This window comes from Leucopleurus acutus, assembly GCF_964270905.1.
Source record: "Leucopleurus acutus genome assembly, chromosome: 11".
Classification (NCBI taxonomy): domain Eukaryota; kingdom Metazoa; phylum Chordata; class Mammalia; order Artiodactyla; family Delphinidae; genus Leucopleurus; species Leucopleurus acutus.
Window position 1 is genome coordinate 25,620,859 of NC_139152.1, and position 17,394 is coordinate 25,638,252.

General features: G+C 40.1%; 1 long non-coding RNA gene and 1 pseudogene across 2 annotated transcripts in view; one reads left to right on the forward strand and one right to left on the reverse strand.

The window, feature by feature from the left end:
- The window catches only part of LOC309969347, a 697,850-nt gene that overhangs the window by 443,817 nt on the left and 236,639 nt on the right, over window positions 1–17,394 (forward strand). The gene's annotated exons all lie outside the window — the stretch shown is intronic.
- LOC309968120 (post-GPI attachment to proteins factor 4-like) lies at window positions 12,572–13,741 on the reverse strand (annotated as a pseudogene). The gene has a single exon. The product of its transcript is annotated as a post-GPI attachment to proteins factor 4-like (transcript).

Genomic DNA, 17,394 nt, shown 5'->3' on the forward strand with positions numbered 1-17,394 from the left:
TATACACTTGTTTATGCAGTTGGCACTGCTTTTCCCAAGATAGAGAGGGCTGCAGCTGTTTGTCATCTGTTTCTAAAAACTCTTCTCCCTCGTTGTCATCACCAGTGCAAAGATTCAGTAGCTCCATATTATCCCAGGGTCATCGCCTATCTCTGCAAAATATAGTAAGTGATTGGGAGGTTCACTTAGGATGCTTGTCTTAAGAAGTAAATATACAACCACCCAACCACTCCTGAGTCATGTCCTAGCCAGTTCTTTTTAGATGCTTTTAGGGAGACACTTTCCTTAAAGCAAGCACTTTCATTACTCATCCCCACTGTCAGTGAGATACATAAAATGTGAGTTTTGATTGAGGGCTTGTGAACTGTCAGTGCTTCCTCTTTACATATATTACCTTCACAGTCCTCATAAAAACTTCATCCTCAGACGGCATGGTAAGTATTTCTACTTTTTTACTTTTTTCTTTTTTTGAATTTTTAAATTTTATTATACAGCAGGTTCGTATTAGTTTTCTATTTTATACATATTAGTGTATATATGTCAATCCCTATCTCCCAATTCATCATGGTAAGTATTTTTAATCTTCATTTTTCAGATGTGGAAACTGAGACTCAGAGGCACTAAGTAATATGCTCAAGACTGTACATTTAGTATGTGGTAGGACCACAATTTTAAACTAGGTCTGTGATTCTAAAGGCATTGTTCTAACTACTATGCTATATAGATACTGTGCAGCTCTGTACTGTATTGTACTCTACCATACTATTTTAAACTATTCCTCTCTACACTGTTCCATGCTATACCAGACCACTCTATACTGTACTATATTACCCTGTGCTATAGTATATCACACTATGTTATACTATGGTGTAATATACCACACTAAGATAATATACAGTAATATACTATACCAAAATATATTAACCATAATAACAATATGGATACTACACTTCATTATTCTATGCTATGTTATTTAGTATAATTTAATAATTAACTTTAAATCAGCATCTTCATAACTGGAACATGCACACAAGGTCATCATGGAAGAGATGCTTAACATTCTGGAATGGTTTACTGATCACATGATGCTTACAATGAGGTGGCAAAGCTGGGGCATTTGAGAATCTATTGCCTAGGAGATGTTTAATGCTTCCCCTCAGGAAACACCACAGCTCTTGACTAATGGGAGGTCCACTTTCACTTTGGGCTACAAACTGAAAGATTTGAGGGGAAATTCTTTCCCCAAAAAGAGATTTTTGATTTTTTTTTTTTTTTTTTTTTTTTTTTTTTTTTTTTGCGGTACACCGGCCTCTCACTGCTGTGGCCTCTCCCGTTGCGGAGCACAGGCTCCGGACGCACAGGGCCAGCGGCCATGGCTCACTGGCCCAGCCGCTCTGCAGCATGTGGGATCTTCCCAGACCGGGGCACGAACCTGTGTCCCCTGCATCGGCAGGCAGACTCTCAACCACTGCGCCATCAGGGAAGCCCCCCAAAAAGATCTTTAAACACCCATAATTTTCATAGTTTTGGAAGAACATATGGAATATGTAAAAGTATACTGCATAAATAACTCTTTATATAATAAGGAAATTATTCTAAAATAAAAAATAATTTACCCAGAGTTATGCAACTTCTGAAAATCAAGCCTTTTCCTTTGTTTTTTCTTTCAGCTTATGTCCAAATGAATATATATTTTTATTGGAGTATAATTGCTTTACAGTGTTGTGTTAGTTTTGGCTGTATAATGAAATGAATCAGCTATATGTATACCTATATCCCCTCTTTCTTGGACCTACCTCCCACCAACCCCACCATCCCACCCATCTAGGTCATCACGGAGCACTGAGCTGAGCTTCCTTTGCTTTATAGCATGTTCCTGCTAGCTATCTATTTTATGCATGGTAGTGTATATATGTCAATCCTAATATCCCAATTCATCCCACCCTCCCCTTTGCCCCCTGTGTCCACATGTCCATTCTCTACGTCCTGCCCTGAAAATACATTGATCTGTACCATTTTTCTAGATTCCACATATATATGTTAATATACAATATTTGTTTTTCTCTTTCTGGCTTACTTCACTCTGTGTGACAGACTCTAGGTCCATCCACAACCCTATAAATGACCCAATTTCGTTCCTTTTAATGGCTGAGTAGTATTCCATTGTATATATGTACCACATTTTCTTGATCCATTCATTTGTGATTGGACATTTAAGTTGTTTCCATGTCCTGGCTATTGTAAGTAGTGGTGCAATGAACACTGGGGTACATGTGTCCTTTTGAATTACAGTTTCCTCAGGGTATATGGCCAGTAGTGGGATTTCTGGGTCATATGGTAGTTCTATTTTTAGTTTTTTAAGGAACCTCCAACTGTTCTCCACAGTGGCTGTATCAATTTACATTCCCACCAACAGTGCAAAAGAGTTACATTTTCTTTACACCCTCTCCAACATTTATTGTTTGCGGATTTGTTGATGATGGCCATTCTGACTGGTGTGAGGTGATACCTCATTGTAGTTTTGATTTGCATTTCTCTAATAATTAGTGATGCTGAGCATCTTTTCATATATCTCTTGGCCATCTGTATGTCTTCTTTGGTGAAATGTCTACTTAGGTCTTCCACTCATTTTTTAATTGGGTTGTTTGTTTTTTTGATACTGAGCTTCATGAGCTGTTTATATATTTTGGAGAATAATCCTTTGTCCTTTGCTTCATTTGCAAATATTTTCTCCCATTCTGAGGGTTGTCTTTTCATTTTGTTTACAGTTTCCTTTGCTGTGCAAAAGCTTTTAAGTTTAATTATGTCCCATTAGTTTATTTTTGTTTTTATTTTCATTACTCTACGAGGTGGGTCAAAAAAAATCTTGCTGTGGTTTATGTCAAAGAGTGTTTTTCCTATATTTTCCACTAAGAGTTTTATAGTGTCCAGTCTTACATCTAGGTCTTTAATCCATTTTGACTTTAGTTTTGTGTATGATGTTAGGTAGTGTTCTAATTTCACTTTTTACATGTATCTGTCTAGTTTTCCCAGCACTACTTATTGAAGAGGCTGTCTTTTCTCTATTGTATGTTCTTGCTTCCTTTGTCATCAATTAGGTGACCATAAGTGTGTGGGTTTTGCTCTGGGATTTCTATCCTGTTCCATTGATCAATATTTCTGTTTTTGTGCCACTACCATACCGTTTTGATTACTGTAGCTTTGTAGTATACTTTGAAGTTGGAGAGCCTGATTACTCCAGCTCTGTTTTTCTTTCTCAAGATTGCTTTGACTATTCAGGGTCTTTTGTGTTTCCATTGTAAAATTTGGAAAATTTTTGTTCTAATTCTGTGAAGAATGCCATTGCTAATTTGATAGGGATTGCATTGAATCTGTAGATTGCTTTGGGTAGTATAGTTATTTTCCAATATTGATCCTTCCAAATTCAACAACATGGTATATTTCTCCATCTGTTTATGTCATCTTTGATTTCTTTCATCAGTGTTGTATAGTTTTCTGAGTACAGGTTTTTGCGTCCTTAAGTAGGTTTATTCCTAGGTATTTTGTTCTTTTTGTTGCACTGGTAAATGGGATTGTTTCCTTAATTTCTCTTTCTGATTATTCATTGCTAGTGTATAGGAATGCAAGAGATTTCTGTGCATTAATCCTGTATCCTGCAACCTTGCCAGATTCATTGGTTAGTTCTAGTAGTTTTCTGCTGGCATCTTTAGAATTTTCTATGTATAGTATCATGTCATCCACAAACAGTGACAGTTTTACTTCTTCTTTTCCAATTTGGATTCCTCTTATTTCTTTTTCTTCTCTGATTGCCATGGTTAGGATTTCCAAAACTATGTTGAATAAGAGTGGTGAGAGTAGACATCCTTGTCTTGTTCCTGATCTTAGTGGAAATGCTTTCAGTTTTTCACCATTGAGAATGATGTTTGCTCTGGGTTTGTCATATATGGGCTTTATTATAGTGAGGTAGGTTTCTTCTATGCCATTTTCTGGAGAGTTTTTATCATAAATTTGTGTTTAATTTTGTCAAAAGTTTTTTCTGCATCTATTAAGATGATCATATAGTTTTTATTCCTCAGTTTGTTCATATGGTGTATCACACTGATTAATTTGCATATATTGAAGAATCCTTGCCTTCCTGGGATAAATCCCACTTGATAATGGTGTATGATACTTTTAATGTGTTGCTGAAGTTTTTGCTAGTATTTTGTTGAGGATTTGTGTGTCTATGTTCATCAGTGATATTGTTCTGTAATTTTCTTTTTTTGTGATTTCTTTGTCTGGTTTTGGTATCAGGGTGATGGTGGCCTCATAGAATGAATTTGGGAGTGTTCTACCCTCTGCAGGTTTTTGGAAGAGTTTGAGAAGGTTAGATGTTGGCTCTTCTCTAAATGTTTGATAAAATTCACCTGTGAAGGCATTTGGTCCTCGATTTTTGTTTGTTGGAAGATTTTTAATTACAGTTTCAATTTCATTACTTATGATAGGTCTGTTTATATTTTCTAATTCTTCCCGGTACAGTCTTAGAAAATTACACCTTTCCAAGAATTTGTCCATTTCTTCGAGGTTGTCCATTTTATTGGTATGTGCTTGCTTGTAGTAGTGTCTTATAATCCTTCGTATTTCTGCAGTGTCAGTTGTGATTTCTCTATTTTCATTTCTAATTTTATTGATTTACATCTTGTCCCTTTTTTTCTTGATGAGTCTTGCTAAACGTTTATCAATTTTGTCTACCTTCTCAAAGAAGCAACTTTTATTTTTTATTGATCTTTGCTATTGCTTTCATTATTTCTATTTCATTTCTTTCTGCTCTGATATTTATGTTTTCTTTCCTTCTACTGACTTTAGGTTTTTTTTGTTCTTCTTTCTCTTGTTGCTTTAAGTGTAAGCTTAGATGGTTTATTTGAGATTTTTCTTGTTTCTTGAAGTGAGCTTGAATTGCTATGAAATTCCCTCTTAGAATTGTTTTTGCTGCATTCCATAGGTTTTGGGTCATTGTGTTTTCATTGTCATTTGTTTCTAAGTATTTTTTTATTTCCTCTTTGATTTCTTCAGTGATCTCTTGGTTATTTAGTAGCACACTGTTTAGCCTCCATGTATTTGTGTTTTTTACAGTTTTGTTCCTGTAATTGATTTCTAATATCATAGTGTTGTGGTCAGAAAAGATGCTTGATACACTTTCAATTTTGTTAAATTTACCATGGCTTGATTTGTGACCCAAGATGTGATCTATCTTGGAGAATGTTCCATGTACACTTGAGAAAAAAAGTGTATTTTTGTCACTTTCTTATGGAATGTCCTATAAATATCAATTAAATCTGTCTGGTCTATTGTGTCATTTAAAGCTTGTGTTTCCTTATTTATTTTCTGTTTGTATGAGCCATCCATTGGTGTAGTGAGGTGTTAAAGTTCCCCACTATTATTGTTTTTATGTCAATTTCCCCTTTTATGGTTGTTAGCATTTGCCTTATGTATTGAGGTGCTCCTATGTTGGATGCATAAATATTTATAATTGTTATATCTTCTTCTTGGATTGATCCCTTGATTATTATGTAGTGTCCTTCCTTATCTCTTATAACAGTCTTTATTTTAAAGTCTACTTTATCTAATATGAGTATTGCTGCTCTAGCTTTCTTTTGATTTCCATTTGCATGGAATATCTTTTTCCATCCCCTCACTTTCAGTCTGTATGTGTCTGTAGGTCTGATGTCAGTCTCTTGTAGACAGGATATATATGGGTCTTGTTTTTGTATCCATTCAGCCAGTCTGTATCTTTTGGTTCGGGCATTTAATCCATTTACATTCAAGGTTGTTGTCGACATGTATGTTCCTACTACCATTTTCTTAATTGTTTTGTGTTTTTTCTTCTCTTGTGTTTCCTCCTTAGAGAAGTTCCTTTAGCCTTTGTTTTTAAGCTTGTTTGGTGGTGCTGAATTCTCTTAGCTTTTGCTTGTCTATAAAGCTTTTGACTTCTCTGTTGAATCTGAATGAGATCTTTGCTGGGTGGAGTAATCTTGGTTGTAGATTTTTCTCTTTCATCACTTGAAGTATATTCTGCCACTCCCTCTTGGCATGCAGAGTTTCTGCTGAAAAATCAGCTGATAATCTTATAGGGATTCCCTTGTAAGTTATTTTTTGCTTTTCCCTTGCTGTTTTTCATATTTTTTCTTTGAATTTAATTGTTAGTTTGATTAATATGTGTCTTAGTATGTTTCTCTTTGGCTTTGTCCTGTACACGACTCTCTGTGCTTCGTGGACTTGGGTGGCTATTTCCTTTCCCATGTTAAGGAAGTTTTGGGCTATAATATCTTCAAATATTTTCTCAGACCCTTTCTTTTTCTCTTCTTCTTCTGGGGCCCCTATAATATGAATGTTGGTGCATGTAGTATTTTCCCAGAGGTCTCTGAGTTTGTCTTCAATTCTTTTCATTCTTTTATCTTTATTCTGCTTCTTGGCAGTTATTTCCACCATCTGTCTTCCAGCTCACTTATTCATTCCTCTGCTTCAGTTATTCTGTTTTTGATTCTTTCTAGTGTATTTTTCATTTCAGTTATTGTGTAGTTCATCTCTGTTTGTTCTTTAGTTCTTCTAGATCTTCTGTTAAACATTTCTTGTATTTTCTCAATCTGTGCCTCCATTCTATTTCTGAGTTTCTGGATCATCTTTACTATCATTACTCTGAATTCTTTTTCAAGTTGGTTGCCTATTTCCTCTTCACTTATTTGGTCTTGTAGGTTTTTCCCTTGCTCCTTCATCTGTGACATATTTTTTTGTCATCTCTTTTTTTTTTTTTTTTGATAGGTGGGATTGTGTTCCTTTCTTACTGGTCATTTGCCCTGAGTCTTCCAGAACTGGAGTTTGTAGGCTGTTGGGTAAAACCAGGTCTTGGTGTCGAGATGAGGACCTCTGGGAGACCTCACTCTGATGAATATTCCCTGGGGTCTGAGGTTCTCTGTTAGTCCAGTGCTTTGGACTTGGAGCTCCCACCACAGGAGCCAGGCCTTACCTCCAACTTGTGAACCAAGATTCTGCAAGGCACATGGGGCAGCAAAAAAAAAAGAAAGAAAAAAGAAGGGAGGGGGAAGGGTAAGCTGTGACAAAGCGAGAGAGAGGCATGGACATATATACGCTACCAAACGTAAGGTAGATAGCTAGTGGGAAGCAGCCACATAGCACAGGGAGATCAGCTCAGTGCTTTGTGACCACCTAGTGGGGTGGGATAGGGAGGGTGAGAGGGAGGGAGATGCAAGAGGGAAGAGATATGGGAACATATGTATATGTATAACTGATTCACTTTGTTATAAAGCAGAAAGTAACACACCATTGTAAAGCAATTATACTCCAATAAAGATGTAAAAAAAATAAGTAAATAAAAAAAAGAAAAAGGAGAACAATAACAAAGAGTAAAAAATAAAATAAGATGAGAAAACTAACAGATATGTTAAAAAAATTAAGATATAGATGAAACTACAGCTGGAAGGTAAAACAGAACGACAATATCAAAGAAGAGGGTAAAAGAAAAAGCTGGAAAAGGCCCTGGCTGTGGGGGGCGTGGCTTAAGAAGGGGCAGGGTTTATGGGGTCGGGGCCTATGCTTAGGACCCACAGGGTTGGAAAACGCACTGTCGGTGCGGGGGAGCAGGATTTAGGCTCAGTGCACCAGAGAGGCCCAGAAGTGCCTCTGGCCTTGGAGCGTAGAGGACTGGCCCCGGAGCCCAGCAGTCTTCCTGAGGCCCAAGTGGGTGGGAGAAACACCAGCTGTGCTCCCTCCTTATCCTCCAAGCTTCCAAGGGTCCTCCCAGGTGTGGGAACTCCTCCCTCTCCCAGCCACCCCTCAGGGCGTCAGTCACGTCCAGCCTCCGCTTCTCCTCCCTCCACACTCCCCCCACATCCTACCTGGTCGCTAGAAGGTTCCTCCCATCTCCTTGGACATTGAAGTCCAAATGAATATTTTTAGGTGTTAAAATGATAAGACAGATACAATTTTATATTCAGCTTTCATTTTATCAAGTTTTTCAAAGTATTTTAATAAAAGGAAGAAAAGTGCTTCCAGTGGTCAATCAAACATGAAAGAGCTGGTAATGAGGCTTGCCTGGGACTTGCATATCTTCTGTACCTAGCAACCTATAAATGAAAAGAAAAGAAAATCAACTTCTTCTAATAAATTATTTCCTTTGATTTAAGCCAGAGATTTAAAACCATATTTATACTGAGAGTGGATGAAAGCAGGCAAATAAAGCCCAGCAAAAATTCCTGCTCTTCTAGCCATGAAACTTTTTGGCTTTTCCAGCCACCTGTGTAAGATTCACTGCCAGCCAATAACCTGTGAATATTCAGGAAATATCCTGAAGCCAGCCAGGAAGGTGTACTGAAATCAGAAGCTTCTGTCAAGTGTAACAGGTGCATCAGTGTACAAGTGTGAGTGCTGGAAGGACAGAAACAGCCTAGAGGATTATAGTCAAAGGATTGTAGTCAAGTCCTTCTGCTCTTTAGACAAAAGTGAGTGAATAAATGAGCCTACACTGTATACTTAGTGGAGCTGGAATTTCATGGTTATGCGTATTGTGCTGTGTATCATTTGACCATTTGTCCATTCATCCCACAAACAGCAGCTTCTTGGGTAAACATTAATGTCAATATCCCAAAAAGTGTATGAAAGTGAGCTAGGAAGTATGTTAAAGTAGCTTGGGACAATGAAGGAGCTAGAAGGAGAGTGAAAAATGTCTCCCTGGGGAGCTCTCAGGGAAACCAGCATTGACCCCTGGGAACTGGTGCTAGGTCAAGTCAGAATCTGGCATCTTCACTAACGATCTGGAAAAGGGAATGAATGGCTCATTAATAAAATGCACAGTTGAAGTGAAATGATCGATTGTATACAAGAAAGTAGGGAAATCAGTGATGTTGGTAAAATGAGATGCAACTTACGGAAATGCTTGCTCATCTGTTAGACAGAAAATCAGCATCTGAAACTCATTTAATGGGAACTATCAGTTGGGAAAGCACCACTGCCAGCAGAGGCCTGGAGGTGATGCTGGGAAGAAAATTAGACAAGAGATGAGAGGCTGAGCAGGCATGATTACAGTGTCTCTCTGGAAAGACCTCACGACAGCCGGCCTGTGTCCATGTGTTTCCCACAGGTCCTGACACCAAGCCACAGCCTCTGAAATCCACTCTGCTGCTGCCTGGTGGCCAGCCTGTCCTCTGCCTTCTGGTTCTGTCTGGGAAGATGGCTCCATGAGAGCTTCCACTTACTGCTCTGCACAATGAGAAGTTGACAGTATTCAACATTTTGGTGCTTTGGGGCCAGAATCCAGGCCAAGGACAGAGGTGTGACTCAGACCCAGGACTGAAGGTTAGGAGTGTTGCTGGGTAGACCTGGGAATTGCATCCTGATCTCTGGCCTATAGCTAATTATGAGTTTTCTGAGATAAAGTTGGAACCAACCAAAACTCAAACTACTTTTCATTCCAGAATTTGTAGGAAGAGATCATGAAGTCTCTGCTGTTTGCTGCTGTGCATTACATTCGTCAGCTGATGGGCAAACCCTAATTATTCTGAATACATTTGCATCTGGACGCACACTCGTAGCTTTGTGCTGACCTTGCTCCCGTTGGTTCCCTTATTAGTGGTCACTCTGCTGAGCTCTTGCAGAGACCACTGCTTGTTAGTTGAGAACAGCATTGTTCGCTGTGAGGCACAAAAGTGGAAAAAACCCCACCATGTTAACCTCATTAATATGTATAAATTCTCTCCTCAATACATGGAGTAAGAATCATTGCATTCCTAAATTTTTCCAAATCAAGTTAAATTTGCATGCATTTTTATCGAAGATATTTAATATCTTAATTTACAAGAAGGTTGAGGGATATATTCAATCCAGAGAAATGAAGGAGGGCCTCTGGTCTTTTTTTTTTTTCTCAGTGAAAGAGGTACATTTATTTGAACTGATAAGTGTATGCAAATACACTCAGTCACAATAGGGAGCTTCTTAGGCCTGACAATAACTTAAATTCTGAAAAATATGCAGGACTGTTAGAGACCTTCACCCCCATGGTAAACTATGTCCCTTGATATTGGAAGGGGACTTTAGCTCTCCCCTAGCTCCCTGCTCAGGATTAAATGAGAGACTTCAGCTTTGGTGTAAAGCTGTCAGCTGTCCTAATCCAGAATAACATACACAGTTTGGACTCTAGGAATGAGGGACAAAAGGGAGGGAGATCTAGAAAGTGGGTAGGGACAAAAGTGGGTAGGATTTCCGCTTCTGCAGAAAATGTCCAAGGATGGCAGACTCTAGTTAAGATCAATGGGGGAAGATGTCTTAGTGTGTAAGTAGAGAAATATGACAAGGCAAAGATGACCTTAGCCATCGAGAATGAAGGAGTCAGGGGAAGGGATGTCTGTGTGCAGTAGACAACTGAATTAGAAAGAGCAGAAATGGAAACCAGCAATGATTCTGATCTAGGGCTTGGCTAGCTTAAATGTTCTGTCATTGGACACAAACTTTTCACGAAGAGATCCAATCATTAATGCAACAAACTCAAATGAATTCTAGGTTGAGAGTAGTTCTCTTCTCAAACATGGGGCTGAACCAGTTACTGGGAGAGGAGGGATGGAGGGGTGGAATCTGAGCATCTCAATAAGTCATCTAGTAGCTCTGGACACTTTGGACATTCCTGGGGGATATATAACAGCTCACTATAACAACACAACACATACTGAAACCTGGTTGTTCCCCAAGACCAACACCACAGTGAGTTTTTACCATCTTAGGTTACAGAGACATTATTTAGCCCAGGTTACAAATGGATTTCACAAAAGAGAATTTGATTACATAGATATTTATAAAATGAATGTGGTTAAGAAAAACGTACAGGGGCTGGAAGTCAAAAAAAGCTACTACATTCCAGTCCTCTCTGCTGCTCTTCAGCTGTGTGAAACTGAGGAAATTCTCTAACATCTCTGGGTCTGTTTGTTCATCTATAAAGTGTGATGATGAACCCCTGTTACTCCCTCAGTGTTCTCAAGCAGATCCCAAGATAGTAGCTCACTGTGGAAATTTAAAAGCAAACATAAGATGTGGCACTGAAACAAAATGGACAGCTGCTTGAACTCTAATATAATCATCCATCCCCACAAAGGGACTTGTTGGCCACTGGCCAGTAAGTATTGTCAAGTGACATTTACTTGTAACTTTTGAGAAGAGTAATTTTCAGATGCTAGTCTAGGAATAAGCTCAAGAGGAGTCTCAGATCATTTCCAGTTTGAATGAACAATTCTTATTTTGAGTTTGGCTGGAGGGGGGGCTAGATGAAACTGAGCTGCATATCCTTCTGAAGTCACAAGGAAAAGTCAGCCTTTATTCTAGCAGTGTTTGGTCTGGAACAGCTGCTCCATAGGTGTCAGCCCTATGCCCCATATCATACTTTAAATAATATCACTAATACTTTATCCAAAATACACTTGAGTTTTATATGCTTACTATAGGAGAGAAAAGAACTAATATTCACCAAGTGCCCTCTGTGAGATAAGCACTTGCTAGTGTTTTACATACATTATGTCATTTAATCCTCAAGGCAATTTCAAAGGTAGATATCACTGTCCCCATTTTACAGGCGACAAGCCTGAGACTCAGAGTGCTTATGACTTGCCCAAGTTCACACCACTAGGACATGACAGAGATCTGAAATAAAAATTCAGGTCTTCTGACTTCAGTCCATGCTTTTTTCTCCTATAATATCATGCTGCATAGAAGAAAAAGAAATGAAGGTGAGTGATTAGCCAGCAAAGTTAGGGAAAAGGGTATGCTAGTAGTAAAGAGCTCACCCATTCTATATTATTCTGCAATGTCCAACTTTCAAGGAATCAGATTATGATAGAAATCTTCAATATTAAATCATTACTAAACATAAGCAATCCGTCCTTGATGATCAAGAAGGTGCTTTCAGATCTTTCTCTGCCTTAAAGTTCTCATGGACAAAATTGATTATCAGTGCACTACAAATGTGTGGAAAAGAAAATGCCAGGTAACACCTGCAAGATGCTGGGCTTTTTTCCACTTTTATCATTCCAGGTCAAGGAAACAAATAGAATCTATCAACATGGTCCTGTCTCTTGGGACATATATTCTAAACATACATCCATTCTTATTCCCAATGAGAAAGAAATCATTGCAAAAGAATCTCACCTTTCACCAAATTCTACCCTTAAAATCCTAAACCAGTCAAATCACTGTGCACAATATTTTTGGCAGTCACAGACCCTATCGCGAAGCGGATCAATAAACAATCGTAGAATTTAAGTGGTATTTAAATGCCCCTCGTTGGGTGGGTCAGACTGCATGAGGCAGCATGGCTGTGTGGAGGGCCAGAGGTCTGGACTCATGGTGAACAGCTTGTTTCTGCCAGAGAGTTACCAAGGCCAAGGTGCTTGACTTGCCTGTTCTTCAGTCATCCCAGTACCTATATCCCTAGCAAACTTAAAGCAATGAAATATCTGCAAGCAACTGTGTCCAAAGAAAGAGCTCAATAGTTGCATCTCCAAGAAGTGGCCAATTCAGAAAGGCATTTCTTGGCAAGCTAGAGCAGACTGGGGTGAAAGTTGTACCGAAGGCTTGAGAAGAGCCTGATGTGTTTCACAAGATTGGGCTCCACCACATAGGCCCGCTCCCCCTTGGCCCTCAACAGTGAGAACAGTGCCATGCTCTTGCCGAAGCCCTTGTGGCAGTACACCTGGGACAGGTAGGTGAGGGTCCAGCGGGCCACCCGGGCAGGGAAAGGTATTGCCGGGGTGCAAAACTGTGAAGCAGGGACCACGCTGTACAGGGAAGGACGCAGCTGTCGCAGCTCCAGGAAATAGTGCCGGCCCACCAGCTTTACCTGACCCATGCTGTACAGGAAGAAGAAGAGCATGACGGGTTAGCTAAACCCCGGCTGGCTGGCAAACTGCATATATATCCAGGTTAGTAAGGGCCCCAGCAACATGCCGACACCAACCCGCTTCAGGATCTGCATGGGCTCCGGGTGATATAGTGCTGGAACCTCGCAGGGTGATAGAGCTTTAGATAAAATGCATATCTGAGGTGCGGCTCAGAGGCCGAAGAAGGTGCTCCAAGACTGGGAAGATCCGCTCTTCTGAAACGGGGTCATCTTCCACCATCAGGATGTAGTCTGGGTTTAGGTCTGCAGGGAGGATTCCAGACAACAGATGTAGTCCTGCTTCTCTTTCTCAAACGAATTGGTCATCCTCCGTGCCCTCGTAGCTGTTGACCACAGAGACGTACTTGGACAGCAGCTTGGCATCTAAATGGCTCACGCTCCACTCCACGTTGCACAGGAAAAGTTGGTGTCCCTCGCGCTAGGGGCCTCATTGTTGAAGGAGCTGATGAAACTGGGACATGACCTGCAGGACATAGTGGAAGCCAGGTTGCCTGTCCACTGTGATGATGGTGATGACCAGCCAGGGGTGGGGAGTGGCCTGCCAGACGACGGGCACCGAGCCGTTGACAGAGGGCAGCGGAGGGCAACTTCACCCTCTCTCAAGCTTTGCTGCAGGAACTCTTGGTTCGATCGGTTCAGATGCCAGTGGCGCAGGTAGAAGTAAAAGTTCAGAAGCCAGTGACAGGCCAGGGCACCCAGCAGACCAAAGGTCACCACCGTTAAGATGAAGAGCTGGATAGCAGTGCTGCCCCAGGAGAGCTTCCTCAGCCTCCGGAGGAGCATGGCAGCTGGAGAGGTTGAAATACTCATGAGGTCAACTTCTGGTCAGGTCTGGTCCCAAGAACAAACCATCCTGGACCACAGGCCAGAATCAGTGCAAGTCAAACCCGGACTCGCACGCGCCCAGCTCGCGCCTTTCTGTCGGCCTCAAGGTGCCACAGAAGCAGGCAAGGGGTAGGGAAGTGCCCTCACTGTGACATTCAGTCATCCCTGCACGGATACTGGCCCTGGCTGCGCGGGGGACACCCTTCTGGGGTTCCGTCAGTCCTCCGGCAGGAAGCGGCCAACGCCACGAGTAAGGCTGCAGCGAAGCCTCTGGTCTTGAGCCCATTATGACTGCCACCCAGAGGATCACCTGATATTCATGGTCCTGCTATTCTCTGAACATGTGGTTTGGCCATTGGCCCTACTGAGACTTTCAAGGTGGCAGGACTGTGAGTTCATGCCCCAGGCATCCATGGACCATGCTGTTCAAATCCTGCACCTCCTGAGAATGGGCCAGATAGGTCCTCATCAGTCAAAACCTAGGATTAGAAAAAAAGGAAAAATAACTGGTTTGCCCCTTCTCCTTCACCTTCTTGAGCCTAAGCTTTAAAGAGGCTCCTAACCCTGCCCCCAAATAAGGGGACTTTGTTCCTCTAGAACAGCAGCCTGCTCACCCTCTTGAGTGGGGAAAGAGAAAACTTTCTCTCTCATTGTTTAGTAAACGTCTCCATTGTTTCATCCTGCCACATGGCTGTATATGTAGACTCTGAGCTTAAGGCTTATGATTTTTAAACCCTAAGAAAATAGATTTTTCAGAGTAAGATCTTGTTCACTGTTTAACCAAAGTTATGTTGAAAGAAATTAGTTTATTATTATTTCTTAAGTCACTCAGATAGCTTATTTTAAGTTTATGGTTATTTAACGTTCGGAAGAAGCAAGGAGTACTGTGTGAACGTGAATATAAAATACATGCCAAAGTTTAGTTTGCCGAAGAAAAAATGGCAATGGTAGGCAAAATTCACATAGTTCTATGCATTTTAAATCAGAAAGTATCCAAATGGGTTGTGGACTTGGATGTGGCATTTCAGGGTTAAGCTTACAATTAATTGATTACTATTACAAAACTAACTTGGGGAACCAAGATCCCACTGGTAACCCTTCACATCACTTTAGTCCAGGCCTCCTTAACCTTAATCCATCTTTAGGGCTCTGGTCCAGGATGCATATTCCTTCTTGTCTTGTGACTTAAAGAGACCCAGTTTTGAGGCTCAGCCCTCTAGAATGCAGTGGTGTGGACGACGCCCCCATGAATTTCAGACAGTCTGGCTCAGCTGTGATGGGCTTAACTGGGGAGGAACCTTCCCTTGGTTTGTAGCTGCTATTGGAGCTAGAACCATTGTTTGTCAAATCATGACTGGATGACCCCGTCCAGCTTTTAAGAGAAAAGATCTGACATTTCCCAACCCCTGCAGCCTTTGCTTCCGTTGTTCATGACACGAAGCCTCCACTCTGGCCAGACAGGAGCCCAGTTCTCTGATTCCTGCTCCAGTGGTCTTTCCTTTGGGGCCATCACAGTGGCTACTGCTGAGATTACATTTAATGTCACCCTCAGTTAACCTGACAGGATCCAGCTCTCCCAAACCCCTCCTGGACTGAGAGAAAAGAAGAAGCTTAAGGCAGGAAACAGAAAATGGCCTTTATGTTCCTGGCTTTTCCTGCAGGTAAATCTCTCAGAAAATTGCTGTTTTATTGTTTCCAGGCATTTGGCTCATATTATACCAACACAAGCCTGGAAGGCTCTGTCAGCCCATCTATCAGCTTTTACAGGGTGAGGACTTCTGGAAAACATGAAAACCACTCAACAAATTGGAAATGTTAATGACATGGTCCAAGTAAACACCAAGTCTTGGACATTTCCTTCCTGTACCTTTCTCCAGCTAAAAATGATATGAAACACTATTGTGAAGGGAACTTTTAAAAAACATATGTGAGTGTGTGTGTGTGTGTGCGTGCGCGCACACACTCAAAGGGGAGAACCTAGTCAAAACCACGGAGAATTTCCAAAGGAAATGAGCCATTCTTTTTCTTTCTGGAAATTGGACTGTATACAACCCAAACTTATTACAATTTTTACTGCAGTAATGGGTCATCAGATATTTCCCCCTAAGTAACTGTGTTATTATTTAATCATTTATTAGTTTTTCTCCACACATCTGAACAGCATGAGTTGTCCAGAAAACAGCATCGATAATTTAGCTGAAAGATAAAAACCCTGTCTAAGTTTGGACTACACTGAGCATTTTTACAAATATTTAATGAGTAATGAGCTACTATTTCCCTGAATAATATCCACCATCACAAGGTAATGAGATAGACTTCCCCTAAACTGCTTCTGGTGTACATTGCATATTAGCAATTTTTAAATGCCCTGGCTTGCCATTTAGACTTTAAACCACTCCTTGGCAAGTAATCCAAAACCCTGGATTCCATTGAGGAACACAGCAGGAAAAAATTGGGAAAGACTGAGTAGTAACTATGCTGTCATTGTTACTGCAGGTTGTCATAGTCACTTTTGCTGCGTTTACTCCAATAAAAGCAAATTTTATCCTAATTCTGTAATGATGTGCCTGGATGTTTTGTTCCTATAAGATTCCCTGTCCACCGCAGGCACAGTGAATCTCTTAATTGCTCCAATGCAGCCACAGCGAGCATGTGCCAGAAAAATAACAGAAATAAGAATTTCACGCAGGCATTTGGAATTGACTTCAGCTGCTGTAATTGTAAACTAAACACTAGTTGTTTTTTTAAATAAGTTGTCTAAGTTAATGTGGCATTACTGTTCCATACATGTTAAGAAGTTGATTTTTAAGTGTACATTCACACTGTGCTTGGGAAGCTTTCAGCAAATTGTCTGTAGACCTAAAGAAATGTGTATGTTTTATTTTCACTCAGAAGAAAAGATTTGTAAAATTATTATTAAAATCAGGTTGTAAGAAGTTTATAAGGATATTTTACTCAGAATATATGGCACATGTGGTAGGAACAAAGAGCTACCAAGTGATAAACGTCTAAAAGCTGCTATCGAAATGGGATCAAAGATTTTTTTCCAGTTCCAATCACCCTTCAGTAAGTGGGAAAAGGGATACTCTCAGGGAGTGAATATATCTGTAGTTTGAAAATGTTCTTCCCATTAAGATACAAATTTTATTAAAGATGTTGGTAAACAACCTCTTTCAAAAATGAATTGAAGTAATTATAGATAACATCTTCATTTGTTCATTATTAGGTTAAACCTTATGAAACTAATATTTTCAAAGGTCAAAATTCGTCAAATATGGGAAATTTTTCTTATGTTAAGCCTAATTTTTCTTCTTTTCATTTATCATTATGTATATCTTTGCTACATGTCAGTATTTGATCTGGATTTATAATAAAATATATATATAATAAATCCATAGCACAAACGACGGGAGAACAAGGGCTGTGTAACAATATGGGAGTGATCATTGTTTTGGAAATTCAGTCTAAGGGCAACTTCCACAATTGAACAGAAAATCTAACCCAGAATTTACTGGAAGCCAAAACAAAACTGGAACAAAAATTATATAACTCCTACCTAATAAAAATACATAGATATTCATAGATGAAAGTCAAACTTCCTAGCTATTAAGAAAAATATATCAGGTTTTCGTGTGAGG